The sequence below is a fragment of the Malus sylvestris genome, chromosome 13 (assembly GCF_916048215.2).
Source record: "Malus sylvestris chromosome 13, drMalSylv7.2, whole genome shotgun sequence".
NCBI lineage: Eukaryota > Viridiplantae > Streptophyta > Magnoliopsida > Rosales > Rosaceae > Malus > Malus sylvestris.
The window spans coordinates 34,140,838-34,152,646 of NC_062272.1; the positions used below are offsets into that span (position 1 = coordinate 34,140,838).

Below are 11,809 nucleotides of genomic sequence, written 5' to 3' on the forward strand. Positions count from 1 at the left end.
TCCTCTGCTCTCAGATGGCTCTCGAGGTTGCTATCAAGGCCGCCTTCGGCACCCCTCATCTTCTTGGCGACTGTACGTTCACATTTCTCTCTATTTCCCTCGATTTCCTTTCTAGGGTTTGATCAAATTTTGTTAATTTGGTAAAATTTTCCATTTTTCGTTTCTGACAAGTCCTTTCAGCCAAAGGGTTCTTCTAACCTTGGAGGAGAAGAAAGTGCCCTACAAATTGCACTTAATCAATCTTAGCGACAAACCCAGTGGTATTTTACTTTGTTTTGAATTTTTTATCCCGAAAATACATGCAGGCATAGATGGAAATATGTGATTTTTGTACTTTTAATGGATTTTGATGTGTTTTTTTTTGGAGTGTCCAGGGAATTGGGTTTGGGGTTTTTGTTGGTGATTTGTAGGTTTACGGAAGTGAATCCAGAGGGGAAGGTGCCTGTGGTGAAGTTTGATGACAAATGGGTGGCGGATTCTGATGTCATGGTTGGGATCATTGAGGAAAAGTACCCTGAGCCTTCTCTCAAAACTCCTCTTGAATTTGCTTTTGTGTCTGCTCTCTCTCTCTCTCTCTCTCTCTCTCTCTCTCTCTCTCTCTCTCTCTCTCTCTCTCTCTCTCTCTCTCTCTCTCTCTTATATTGTTGTTTGGAGCCTGTTTTGAAAACTATTTCTCTAGGAAACACTTTTGCTAGAGGTGCTTTTATTATGAACAAGTTTATATTTTTATTAAAAACAACTTGAGAAACACTTGGAAGTGCTTCCCGAAGTTCTCCATAACCCAGAAGCACGCTCAAGTTAAAAAATTTTGATTTTTTCATTTGAGCCTTTTATGTAAGAATATTTTTTAATACTGTGAAAGTTGTGTTTTCTTTAGTGTGAAAGTTGAATCTGTGGGAATTTTTAAAATAAAAAAAATATTATGGTGTCTTTGCTGTGCTAGGTGATGAAATTTGTAAAATAGTTGTAGTTTTCTGAGAAAGTTATGATTTTTAATAATATTTTCTCAATTGAAAGACTGGAAAATAATGTTCTCTTTTTTTTTCTTTTTTTTTTTCAAACTTCTCTCAACTTTTTTTTTTCTTGGATTTAAAAGTATTTTTTCCTGATTGGTTAGAATGGTTATTCATCTCTCCAATTGGTTCTTTTTTATTCTCACCAACTTTTTTGTCTAATATAATTTATTTTCATTTTTTTTGTAACTTACTACAGAAGTTAGAATGAGCTTTTCACATAACATGAATGATGAATACGAGGTTGGGAGATGGTGGTGAGGAAAGTGGGAAAGGATGAGGTTGGGAGGACGATCGGCGAAGGGACCTTCGCCAAGGTGAAGTATCCAAACATGAATCGCAACAGTTAGCTTTGATTCATGTTCTAATTAAACAAATAGTTATATTGCAGGTTTTAACTTGAATCATCTTTTAATATTAACATTAACAAACATAGTAAAAGCAAGAATGTTTATTAAAACAGTGAACTTTAATAGTACTGAAAATTGGAAGATCTGTTTTCGATTAATTTGGTTTTGCTTTCTATCTCCGCAGCACTACCTATTTTCCACCCTAATCGCATCTCAAATTCTTCCACCTTTGAACACGACATGTCCGGCGAAGGTCAGTAGCTTCATTCATACCCAGTTTACCTAGAGATAATTTTTATTAGTGATGGGTTTTTAAATGGAGCTTCATTGTGTTAGGATTTTGTTGAATTCAATCTGATTTAAGGGTCCTTTTCACTGGTTTTGAAGAAACCAAATTAAATGTGCCTTTGGATCTTTCTATGTCATGCTTATGTTCTCCTTTATTGGGAGAGCGATTTAGTGTTTTAAATGGTTCCATTATCTTATATTTGGCCTTTTCGTTGGTTGGGAAAAAAACCAAATGGCATGTGGATTTCTATCTTTCTATATCATGCTTATGTTCTCCTGGTGGAACTTTTGTAGACTAAAAACCAACTTCATTTTGGTCATATATTGCTAATGTCTATGGTTTGTAATCTTGATTCAGCTGGTAATATTAATTCTATTTGTTATGTTTTGTTTTATCAGGATGTCAATGTTCTTTGCAGATGCAAATTCTCCTGATCTTATGTGTTTTTTTGGCCAATCTATGGTGTGCAGCAGTACTTTTTTGTTTTGCTTCATTGCGGTTCATGTTTCGAAGTTGTGATGTACAAATCAATGCATGTTCTACTGGTATCAGCTTTTATTTTTCATCTCTGTATTTCCTGTATGGTTGTCCGTGATGTACTAGCTGGAATGGAAAAATATTCATGCATGTACAGTTTTGGATGCGGGTACTGATTGAATATTCATGCATGTGTAGTTGTCTGTGATGTACCAGCTGCATTTCCTGTCGTTTAAAAGATTTTTGTTTGTGATTGATAAGAATTGAAGGGCAATTCAATCTGCACACTATAGATCAATAGTGTCACCATGGGTTCTCTGGATATTACCTTTTGATTTTGTCCCACGATTTTATCATCGTGCATCATTGGTTCACTGTTTTTATTTTCTTCTGCAGCATGGAGAGTTGTGCAAGGCACTCTTTGCAATTTATTGCAAAATAATGTTAAATTTTCCTTCTTTGGAAACAGCTTGAGCTAGGAGCAAGTCTGGTATCCAAGCTATACATTCATTGCATGTAGTACAGAGACAGAAGCATGTAGTCATTCCTCTTAGTTTACGATTTTCCAACGACGTTTTTTTGATAGGTTTGATGATGTGTATAAGCATTTGATAGTGAATACATGTATGCTTCACAATTGAAAAGAAGTGGAATGGTAGTTTCAGGTAATTGTCGAGATTTTTGGTGATCCCCTTTTGTCATGATGCCAATTTACGGTTCCTATCATGTAAATTGGTTGACAAAAATGTTAGTGTATGCAAAAGGGTTGTTGATGCTACTGGGTTATTTTTTTATTTATTTTTTTTCTGTAACTGATTTAAGAGTTGCTAATGTATTCTTAGCATAAACGTTTGACTGCCACATATCCTTTTGTTTTCTACAGCTGCCAGTGCCTAAACCTCCAACAAAATGGGAAACTTTTGCCAAAACATAAGGTAAATCATTACTGTATTAGTCGAACAGTACCTTTCTTTTGTTTCTTTTTTCTTTCTTCTTCCCCCTTAAGGCTTTTGTTTCGTTTCTCATATGTGCCCATTTGGCGTGGAGAAAATGGAATATCCTTAACCTGTCAAATTGTTATAAGAAAAGTCATAGGTATCCACTCTAACCATTTTTTGAATTGTTGTAGGGATGAGATGTTGAGAACCTATAAATTTGTGAGCTGTTCCAAGTCTGAAGGTATCACTCTGAAGAAATTCAGGAGTAAGTTACCAATCTATACCGATTTTGATTTTCAAAAATCCCTATTTTTCTTACTAAACTGAACTGTTCAAATTGGTTTTGTCAGATGGTGCATGAATTTCCATATTCATTGTGTTAGTATGTTGTTACAGTAGTTTAACTGTTGTTTGTCCATAGATTTTTGCTAATTTTATTTCCTGCATTCTCAATTTATCTATAAATTATTGTATAATTTTAACTTAAATTTCTTTGTTCTTTATTTATTTTCTTTTCTTTCGTTGATACTGGTGTTTGCATTTACTAAAATTGCACCAGTTTGAGCCTTGATTATGCTGATGAAAGTGAGAGGCTGAACTCTTTGCATCAAATTGCATCAGTTTATATAAAGATGAGATTCATATGAACTCATTGCCTGTCTACCCCTACATATTTTATTTTATTTTTTTGTCGATCAACCTGGTCTTTTAAATCCTCCAACTACAGTAAAGATAGAAATTTGTCTATGTTTCCCAAACCAATTTACATAACAGATTTTTTTCCCTTCTTTTTCATCTTCCTCGATAAGAATTGTTTAATAATACTAAAACCTTTAGTTGTAACAACCAAAGAAGCCAGTTAGATTTTCCTTCATTTTGAAACATAGGAATTCAAACCTTTTTCGGCTTTTAGTATCTTCACGTATTTCAGTTTTTTTAGATTTCTGTGTATATATATTCTGTTTTGCATTCTTTTATTGGTTTTGAAACTCCAAGTGAAAATATCAGAAGACTACCACCTTTCTATAAAGTGGTTCCAATAATATAATTTTGTATATAATGTTGGAAATTATATATTATAGTATAAAATATTGTAATATATAATTTTAATAATTGAATGAAAAATAGTGTTAACCAATTTCTTAGAAATGTTATGTTGTTTAGGTGTATTCTCTTGATAAGTGATGTATACTTATAGATGAAAAGTTACATCTCCTTAACAAGAAGTACTTGGGTTCTATATAAACTCATGAAACCATTATCATTAAAATATAGACAATTATAGTTAATTTTTACTCTTGAGAAATAGGGTTTCTCCACTTTATTTCTCTCATGCTTTGTGTGTCAAATTCCGAGTCGTGTTTTGAGAGTACGGAATATATAAAGTTCGCCAGAGTCTGAAGATTAAAGTGCTTTGACTTCGGATTATAGATTGTTGAGTCCTGTGAGATGGACGCCTATCGAACTACAAGCACAAGAGTAGGGGCGAAATTCTATCTTTAGGACATTGCATTTATGCAAGCCTCAATCTTCAAGTTTGTCAGTTTTCTAACTTTATCTCTAGTTGTTTATATTAATCTCATATATAATTGATGTTGTAAATGTCTTTATGATTATTATCATTGGAATTATATTGTTATTTTTCATATTTTCTAATATTGCTCCAACAATCTAAAGATAGAATTTTATCTCTATGGAATAATTAGAAAATATGATGATGTGTTTGTAAGATGCATATGCAGTTTACGGGAAAAGCAAAGGGGAAGGTAAGTATTAGCCTTTATTTGATTCGTGCCTTTTGCATAGTATGATTTTAAATATTGGCAGTTATTAAGGCAACAAGTCAGTACCTTCTGGTAAAGGAAGAATGATCAGACAAATAAAAATGGCGTGTTTGTTTAATACTTTTGTTTCATATGCACAATCATGGTTGCAACTCTGGAGAAAACAATGTTGTCATTTTCATATTTTCATCTCTGTGAGTTCTCTGATTTTACTCTGCCTTATAACCAGATATATAACTAAAGGGGCATCTAGTGTGAAGAGAAATGTCGGTCGATTTGAACATATATTTATTATATATATCTGAGTTGTTGAACCGATACGATTTAGATAGGATTGTATCTGTTCAAATCGAACAAGACGTCTCTTCCAAAAGAAAGCACTCAAAGGTTCTGTAATATATACGGTTGATTCAATGACTTATATGGCTGTTTATCAGGAAAGTCGGAACTGGTATTTTTTGGAAATAAGTGTTTCCGTTGCCCATTTTCCCAGTTGTGACTAGTTCTTCACCATGTTTTGTAGCAAGGCATGCATATACATGCATATACAGCCACTGGTGTGATATATGGTAATAATTCTAATTATTTCAACGCATGTATATACATTATTTTGTTAGTTAATTGGTTCGTTCATAGGCCTGTGGTTGTGGCAATTTTTTTGGGTGATAAGGAAATCTGAGAAAAAGGGAAATACCTTTCTCAAGAAAGGATGTTTCTTTTCACTTAATAGTTGTGGCATATAAACTCGTGTCAAGATAGAATGGACATTCAGATGCATGCCTTGATTTGGTTGTTGCATTCATATGTGAAGAGTCCTGGGATTGGTTCATTGGGTGTTCTATAAAATATATATCTTATATGTAGAAACCCGTCACAATTGACCAATTGGAGATTCCAGAAAAAGAGAACAACGGTTTGATATCCATTTGAGTAAAGGATCTTGGATCATATAGAAACCATGTGGAGGTTAATCTTGGGTCACGCGCCGTGTGGTGGTTAAGTTGCAAAAGGATGCAAAAATTTGACAAATCGATGGTTTTCTAATGTGGTGGAACTAAATATTGGAATCTACCATGCGAGATCCAAGGAAAAAGCATGCCATTTAAAGTGGTGCTTTTGACAGTGAAAGGGTACGACCTTTCCAACTAGTCATTACCATTCTTAAATTTGAATACGTGTTCATGGGCTGGTATGTAAAGTTCTACATACTGACTGGATGTATTATCATATAGTGATAATAATGTTGCAAAATCATTTATCTGATTTCTTCGAAGAGATTAATTCATCAATTTCAAGAGGCCTAGAATGATATCATCATATTATTACGAACAATTATATGATTGTAGTCATATATGATGCAACACTTAACTTTCTGGAAGATTTCTTGAGAAGCATTTAGTGTATGTGTTTTGCCTCTTTGTTGAGGACAGTGATGCATTTGCCATGTCAGTCGTGGAGAAAATTAATATTATGGAGTGTTATTCAAAATGTTATCAATATAGAGAAATAATCTTGAAACTGTGGGGGTCTTTCACAAAGGAGAAGACGACACTAAAAATGGGGGCATTTCGCATAATTGTATTAGACATGTCTAATGATACTTATTAAGCATATTAATGGACATGGACATTGGGTCATGTATGTTAGTCATAGTGCGGAAGGGACGAAAGCCAAGAAGTGCTTTTTCCATAATGGCTAGTGAGGCATGAATGCCTAAAAAGATAGATAAAGTCTATCTTAGTTGTTCATTACTTATTAAAGTGGAAAATGTGATCGATTGAATGATTGCATAAGAAGAATGGAAATGTAATTTGCTAATTGAGTGAGACAATCAAAATGTCATCTCTTGTAATGAGTAATTGTTTAAGGTATGGCAAGGTTAGAGACCTTCTTACAAATACCTTAAATGTGGGGGAGTTTACCAAAGAGCTTAGTGTTAGCAAATTACTTAGCAATTAAGTCCTAATATAATTTTGAGGACTTGATATTTCAAACAATGTTAAATAACTACTCTCATATGAAATACAATTTCATAAGATGGATTGTGTACACTATTAAGTCAACCTAGTAGTGGATCCAATTATTCAAGGTTAGACTAAAGAGTAAGTTGATCATCGAGGGGAATGAGGCTAAAGCCAACATAACTAATGAATCAACCGAGCGGAAACCTAACTTAGTTGATTGGAGATCCCATGGTCTAAGTTCAATAGGCAAATTGGTTGGGCATGATTCAAAGAAGTTAACACACTATATACCTCATTCTTATGATGGAAGAAGTGCGTTGTCTGCAGAAGTTTTAGGGTGTATATTTATAGTTAATGACAGTGATATCTTATAAATAAGAGGAGTAGAGCAGACTATTTTTAATCAGTGGTCATCTATGTGAGAGTAGAAGTGGGTCGCTTCTATGAGTATGAGATGGCTAAATTCTCTAAAGCTCTCATGAATTCGGGATTTGTTCAAGACCAAAATGAACACAACCGTATGAACTGGAATACATTAGGATTAGTGATGTGTGTTGCTTATTGTCTTGGTTTACTACTGCGGTGAACAGTTCAAGATTTTATATTCACTGCGTCACCAAGTAAATTCGATAAGTATTCACTAGGGTAGGTTCAAGTCCAAAAGACACCTCTCCTGATGCATCTCTTGTCCGCATATACTCTCAAATTCTTCCTGGTTTTTTCATTCATGTGGGGGATTGTTGGAAATTATATATTATAGTATAAAATATTGTAATACATAATTTTAATAATTGAATGAAAAATAGTGTTAACCAATTTCTTAGAAAGGTTATGTTGTTTAGGTGTATTCTCTTGATAAGTGATGTATACTTATAGATGAAAAGTTACATCTCTTTAACAAGAAGTACTTGGGTTCTATATAAACTCATGAAACCATTATCATTAAAATATAGAAAATTATAATTAATTTTTACTCTTGAAAAATATGGTTTCTCCACTTTATTTCTCTCATGCTTTGTGTGTCATATTCCTAGTCGTGTTTTGAGAGTACAGAATATATAAAGTTCGTCAGAGTCCGAAGATTGAAATGCTTTGACTTCGGATTCTAGATTGTTGAATCCTGGGAGATGGACGCCTATCGAACTACAAGCACAAGAGTATGGGCAAAATTCTATCTTTAGGACATTGCATTTATGCAAGCCTCAATCTCCAAGTTTGTCAGTTTTTCTAACTTTATCTCTAGTTGTTTATATTAATCTCATATATAATTGATGTTGTAAATTTCTTTATGATTATTATCATTGGAATTATATTGTTATTTTTCATATTTTCTAATATTGCTCCAACATATAATACTCTTACACTATCTTTTGCTATTCAGAAAGTGGTTTGAAGAGTTCCAAAAGCTTGATTCACCCAATTTCTCCTCTTCATGTAAAAATTCTTTCAAAAAGCTTCCCCTTCAAGGGTAAACTTCCTCCATTGTGAGTGTTCTTTCTCTCCTTGTGGGAGTGTGTTTGATTATCCTATTTCCTTTTCTTCCCCAAACTGGTTGGTTTTCTCAAGTGTGGTGTGATCGTTTTTGTTTTTTCTTTGTTCTGGTCCATTGGGTGTTTTGAACTTTGTGTGTTGGGTTTTCAAGAATTTATTTCTCCAATCCAACCATCATGGAAGGAATTAGGGGAATTTATTACTGGAAGCTACCTCAAATATAGTTAATGAGAATAAAGGAAGTCCGCCTACTTCTAAACTAGAACTCTGCTGCAAAAGTAAATATCCTTTGGGAAAATACTAGTATTCAAACCTCAACGTCCTCTTTGTAGTACTTTTTCTAGTTATCCAGTTAGGAGAAGTGCAATCGGAAGATCTGGTCGTGGAGCGTGGATACAATCGGAAGTCAAAGCTTAGAATTGAATCTACAAAAGCCATCTCTATCAAATTTTCTATCAGGGAACAAGGAGAAAGCGACAGCAACGGAAACATGGCGCATTAGGAAGTGGAGGAGTTGGTGGTCCATATGGAGAAGTCAATGGATCTATCGACAATGGAACGTGGGATAAAGCTGGTGGGGGCTGCTCTTACCAACAAAACTCTAAATAAATGGGGGGTCAAGAATATCCTTAGATCGGCATGGAAGGAGATGGGTGAAATTAAAGTTAAATGGGTCCCTGATAACACTTTCATCATAACAGTACAGGATGAAAGCACGACTGTGAGGATTTTGAATCAGGTTCCCTGGGATGTCATGAAAGAGAACTTTTCTATCAAAAGGTGGCCACCAGAATTAGCGATAGAGGAGATCCTAATAGAGCTGGTCCCTTTTCTAGGTCCAAATCTGGGGGTTCCACTATGTCTTTGTACATAAATAAATGTGAGACGTCTGGCTAAAGCGATTGGGGACTTCGTGGAAATGGAGGATCTTGCAAAGGCTCGAGGCTTTCTCCCGGTGAAGGTGATAGTCAATACTAAAAATCCTTTAGCCACAAGATGTTGGATACCGAGGGAAAATAACAATGACTCGTGGATTGAATTTCGATATGAAAGGCTTCAAGATTTTTGGTATAGATATAAGTGGATATGACATGTAAATAACGAATGCTCGTTTGAGATTGGGCAAGGGGTTGCTGCTGGGTATGGCGACTGGACGAAAACTGGTCCTATTAGAGATGAAGTTGAAACACCAAGACCTCTGGCAGTTCATATCGGAGAAATGAGACTTGCTAGAGCCATCAGAGGTGGGGCTCGAAACAATTTGCAGCAGCGGGTAGGGACCACGGAGGCTACTGGCAGTATGGATAAAAGCGGCCCTTCGATGGGGCTTGCACACCATGCGGTGGCACATAACCCAAGGAAAGGGCTGAGAACGTGGCATAGGGTGAGGAATAGAATGAAAGGTCAGGAAGTGGATTCTCAGCAGTGGCTGGTGGAAAGAAATATTCCCCACGTGACACACCATGTGGTTATGGGAATTGTGCATCTGGACCCCTTGCCAAATACCCCTTTTAACTTTCCAAGCCCAAGCATTAACTCCAGGCTGCACGGCTACATGAGATCTATGTAGACGATGAAGATAATACTCAAGGCTCAGGCATGGAAACAGGTATGCAACTTATTAAGTCCAATTTGGTACATACTGAACTAAGCGAGCAACATGAGTCTGCTATGGACGCGTCTCCTCCTCTACCAGAGCCATGAATGAAAGGAATCATGCAGATTGTTGAGCCTAGTGGGCAACAAAGGATTTTATAAGGAAATAACAAAAGGGGTGCTAAGAGGGGAATTTTGGAGATAGGCCATTACTCCCTGAAAAAGACTAAGTCGGGGGAAAGTAGCTGTGAGAGGAAAAAATTGGCAATCACACGACTCAGGAATATGACAGTGATGGAGAGATATCTTGAGATGGAAAAAGTAATATATGCTAAGAAGGAGTTGCAGGAAGTTCCTTTAGCCTATTATGTGGGAATATCTTGAAGAAATCTTCGAGCAGGAGAAACCTGCGATGACAACACAACGTGAGGAAGATGGATCACAGGGTGGTGGCGGCTGACCCTCAACAGCCGCAAGGGAACCATGATACATTTTCTATGGAACTGTCGTGGTCTAGGGTCGGACACGGTAGTTCGGGCCCTTCATGAGCTAATACGAAAATATAGACCCGCTATGATCTTTCTGTCTGAAACAAAAATGAAAGATCATAGAGTTAATGGAGTGAGAAGAAGAATGGGGTATATGAGGTCCCTATTGGGAGAGCTGAGGGATTAACTATGTGGTGGGATGACTCTTTAGAAGTGGAGGTTGGGTTCTCATCCAAACATATTATCGATGCTTGTATAAATAATGTGGGCTCAGAGTGCTGGGCTCGTGTCACATGGGTGTACGACACTTCTTATCGGGCCAAGAAATTGGATTTTTGAAGGTGGATGCACAGCTGGTTTAAACTTTTCAATATCCCTTGGCTTTGTGGAGGAGATTTCAATGAGGTTTTATGGGATTTTGAGAAGTTGGGGGGAACTGTTATGAGCTATACTAGGTCGAGGTTTTTAGAGGAGTTCTTAAACACTATGGAGCTTATGGACCTGGATTTTAATGGGCCTCGCTTTACTTGGCGTGGCACGAGGAATGGGCAACTTATGGAGGAACAGCTTGACAGGGGACTATCCAATAAACTGTGGCAGGACTGCTGGCCAAACACTTTGGTTATTCATGAAACCGTTATTGGGTCGGACCACTGCCCTCTAATCATTCAGTGTCAACCCCAAGTTAAGAGATCGAAGAAACTCTTTCGCTTCAAAGCTTTTTAGGCCAAGGAGGAGCAGTGTAAGGAAATTGTGGAACGATGTTGAAGGCAACAGTGTGTTGGGGATGGAATCTCAAGATGGCAGAAAAAACTGAATAATTGTCGTTCACAGCTAGCTAGTTGGAGTCGACAGAAATTCAAGTCGAGAGGTAGAGATCTTAAATGCCTAATCTATAAGTTGGGGGACCTTCAACATAACTGGAGCAAAAATTGGGAGGAGATCAAAACGTTATCCTTGCGTATTGATAAACTTTGGGAGATTGAAGAGCAGTTTTGGCAACAACAATCTAGGTTGAAGTGGCTCCGGGAAGGTGATGCGAATATTGATTTTTCCCACCAATCTATACTTCAACGACGAATGAGAAATAGTGTAGTTAAAATCAAAGATAGGACTGGAGCTTAGGTCGAGAATCAGGGAGGTGTTCGAAATATTATTGAAGACCACTATGTCAATCTTTTTACTTCCTCGGGTCAAAGAGATTGGGGACAGACTTTGTATTGCATCCAGCATAAGGTGAGTGAAGAGATGAATGCGGCCTTGATAAGGCCGGTTTTGATGGAGGAAATAAAAACTGCTGCCTTCCAAATGGGAGGTTTGAAAGCTCCGGGACCTAATGGTTTCCCGGGATTATTCTACCACACTTTTTGGAACTCTCTTATTGATGAAGTTAACGGTATTGTGCAGGATTTTATGCAG

The 11,809-nt window shown here is 36.4% G+C and overlaps 1 long non-coding RNA gene across 1 annotated transcript; it reads left to right on the forward strand.

The window, feature by feature from the left end:
* The first annotated feature begins 380 nt into the window (after window positions 1-380).
* LOC126595733 (uncharacterized) lies at window positions 381-2,716 on the forward strand. The gene is made up of 3 exons (XR_007613669.1): window positions 381-554; window positions 1,213-1,330; window positions 2,599-2,716. It is a non-coding gene; the product is annotated as an uncharacterized LOC126595733 (long non-coding RNA).
* Window positions 2,717-11,809: the final 9,093 nt, after the last annotated feature.